The sequence below is a fragment of the Propithecus coquereli genome, unplaced genomic scaffold (genome assembly GCF_000956105.1).
Source record: "Propithecus coquereli isolate 6110/MARCELLA unplaced genomic scaffold, Pcoq_1.0 Scaffold88, whole genome shotgun sequence".
Classification (NCBI taxonomy): domain Eukaryota; kingdom Metazoa; phylum Chordata; class Mammalia; order Primates; family Indriidae; genus Propithecus; species Propithecus coquereli.
In genome coordinates, this window is record NW_012155062.1 from 8,201,501 (window position 1) to 8,205,061 (window position 3,561).

The following is a 3,561-nucleotide window of genomic DNA, read 5'->3' on the forward strand; positions in this document are numbered from 1 at the left end:
TATTTTTAACTTCTTATTTAGACATAATCTCAATTCCCAGACAGAAATGTTGTAAAAATAATATAAACAAAACCCATATACATTTTACTCATGTTTAACTCTTGTCACAGTTTGGTTCATTTGGTTTATCATTCTTTCTGTGTGTGTGTGTGTGTGTGTGTGTGTGTGAGTGTGTGTGTGTATAAATACATGCGTGCGTGTATGTATATATGTGTGTATACTCACACAACACACTCGCACACAAACACAGGCACACATAGTATTTTTTAAACCACTTGAGTATAAGTTACAGCATGGCCTGTCACCTAAAGATTGCAAGTTCTTTTTCTAAAAATAAGAATGTTCCCTTACATAACCACAGTAGGGTTAACAACCTCAGTAAATTCAACCGAAATGACTGACATAGTCATTTCTCTAGTCTATTGTCCACTTTCCAAAGTTGCCGTTGACCCCGTGGTGATCTTAGAACCTTCCCCTTCCTTTATACCCATTGTCATGTCGCTTTAGCCTCTTTTAATCCGGACTATTTCCATTGCCTGCCTATCTTTTTCTGTTACACCCCTGATGTTTTTGAAGACACTGATTTCTTTTAGTTAGAACGTCACTGCTTGCAGGCGTGTGTGATGTGGCCTCCTGGTCCGAGCCGGTTGTGCATTCCAGGCCAGAACGCCGCGTACGGGACGCTGTGTCTGGCTCAGAGAGCCCCGCGATCCTGTCCCAGCTGAAGTTCAAAATAAGAAGACATTTAAAAGGGAGGTAGGAAGGTGCCGCGGCCCGCTTCTATGACTCTGGGCGCACCACCTTGGCTCCTCCGGAAGCCTGCCCGGGCACTTGGGGGTCAAGCCCTACCTTGTGCCCACCGCTTCCCTCTGTCCCCACCAGTGTCAGCCTCATCTCTGACGGGCTCTTTATCCTCCTCAGCTCTTTGTTCTAACCCCGAGTGTCCTTTGCTCCCGTTGCTGCCTCTGCTGAGGCGATGTCCCTCCTGGGATCCGCTGACCCGGTTCCCAGGAGAGGCTGCTTGTCCCAAGTCACCTGCACCATCAGCCCTCCACAGAACTGCTCCTCTCTGCCCCTCAGCCAGATGTGACCACCACGCTCTCTGTACACTTTACTGCCTTTCTTAATTCCCGCGTTTGTCTTCCTCCACTAAACCATCTGTTTGCTGAGGATAAGGGACATGTACAATGCATCTTTGTAATTTTGGCACATGGGAGTAAATATTCAATAAATGAATGCATTAATTAATAATCAAATGAATAAATAAGTGCCAAAGACAAACTTCATTATTTGGCTTAGGGCAGGTTTCTTTTATTTCATGACAGTTGAAGGTGATTGGATCAATTGCCCTAGATTGATCATTGAGGCTGGAAAGAAGGAATTGCCAAGAAATAGTCAATTCAGCCACACACGTAAAGTGAGCTGCAGTTATAATTACTGCTCTCAAGTAATTTCACGGTTTCAGTAGTCTGACATTTGGTGATAAAGGCTTTTTATTTATTTTTTCAGGAAAGCTCATCTCATATGCAGTATTAACCTTCTTCTCTGGAGATATCATTGTAACTGACACTTTATTGGTTGGGAAATGTTTATGTTATTTTTTTTACTTGCATCTGAGTCCTTATTCTAACACACAGAAACAAGATTATTCAAACAATAAGGAAACTCATTCATTTATGGATATTGGACAGCAACTAGCTTTATTGTGGCAAATTAAGCATTTTTCTTTCTTTTTCCTATTGCAAGCCCCATATAATGTAATTCTGTACGTGGGGTTTGTACGTCAGAAACTTCATTAATTTCAATGCATAGAACTTACCGGCTGGCGTGACTGTTTACCAAAACCGAAAAATGGTCCAACACAGAAAAATGGACCTTTTCCTATAAAACATGATTTAAGAGTTGCACTTGAATTGTTTCTCATTCTGTCCTAATATGTTTCATTTTATCTTTTCAAGTACGATGACAGTTCACTCACTCCTAAAGGCATGTATTTAGCACTAATTAGGTCCAATGTGGTAGGCATTGGCCATGCTTCAGAGAAACAAAAAGGGAATCAGACAACAAACATCTTCCTCCCAGGGGAGCTTACTCTCTATTGAAGGAGCAAGCCATGTAAACCAATCGCTTGCTTATCAATTTCCCAGCAGTTACTCAATCTTTCCTGTGGTTATGCTAATGACACTCCCCCCACCCCCCTCCATCTCCTCCACCAAAGCATCCATCATTTGGCAAACTCATAGGATAATGACTAGTTCTCTCTGCTTGGAGCGAGATTTCTTTGCATGCACAATCCCCCGCTTTAGTTGCATTTTCCTTCCTCCTTGTCTCACAGTGCCTGGGAGGTCCCCTGTCTCAGCACCTACCTTACTGTGTTTGTCTGCTTATTGTCTTTGCCCAACCTAGATGAAGAGTAATGTCAGGAGACAATTGTCCTTTTCAATTTTGCATCCCCAGTGCCGAGGGGCACACATCTGGCACGAAGAATTTTTGCTGGTGGATGAAAGGACTGATGGGTTGATGCTGAGCTCAGTCTCCAGTGATGGTGGCGGCTGCCTGCCTGGAAGGGGTGAAAATGGAGACAAATGCAGAGGCAGCAGCTTTGATTAAATCCAATAATCCTTATTTGTAAGCACAGCTCTAAAATAGATGATAATTGTGCAAAATAGTTGTGTAGGGAGGCTGTCCATTTATTCCAGGAATTCTGTTGAGCTTCTACCCAGTTTGGGACCACCTTTGGGAGAATTGGTTCAGAATTGGTTCTGTGGCACATTCTCTTGAAAGTTCTCAATACTGGTGAATCTTTTATTTTTTGAGGTTTGACTTAGATTTTGGAAACAGATCAAAGACATTTCATTCAGTAATTGTCCCCTGCTGAATCCCTAATTCTTGGCACATAGTAGGTGTTCAAAAGTATTCATAGGACAAGAATATTCTTTTAGTTCCCAAACAAGCTTGGCTAAAAATACTTTTGCTGTTCTTCTCATGTAACTTATATATTGGATTCAAAGGCTGTTCTCTGAAAAACCCCAAAAGGGTTTGAGGAAAGATAATAACATTTGAATAATTCTATAGCCACCTAAGTTAATCATGTCAAAAAACATTCTGGATGTATAATAATTAAAAATATTAATCTTTGCATGCTATAGTTGTATGTGCAAATAAATGTTTAATATCCATTTTTAAATAAGCATGAGAATGGTGTGAACTAAAACAAAATCTTAAGTTCTCCCTGCTGCCCAGATGACTGAATGGACCCTCTCTTGGCCAAGGGGATACCCTAAAACTGAGTTACTGGCCATGAGAAGGGAGGTCATACACACCTTTTCATGCCCCCCTCCCTTCATGTAGATATCCTTTTTACTCATTAATAGTCCTAGGGCTATGCAAGACAAACCTGCAAGTCCTCAATTTACTTAATGAATCACTTGAGTCTGGGTATCTGGCCTGTGGCTTCTCCCTGTTTAACAGACTTCCTTATCATAACTTAAAACATTCCAAGCCTTTAGTCAGAGCTTCATTTCTTTAACCAATTACAAATCAAAGAGTCTTTAAATGCAC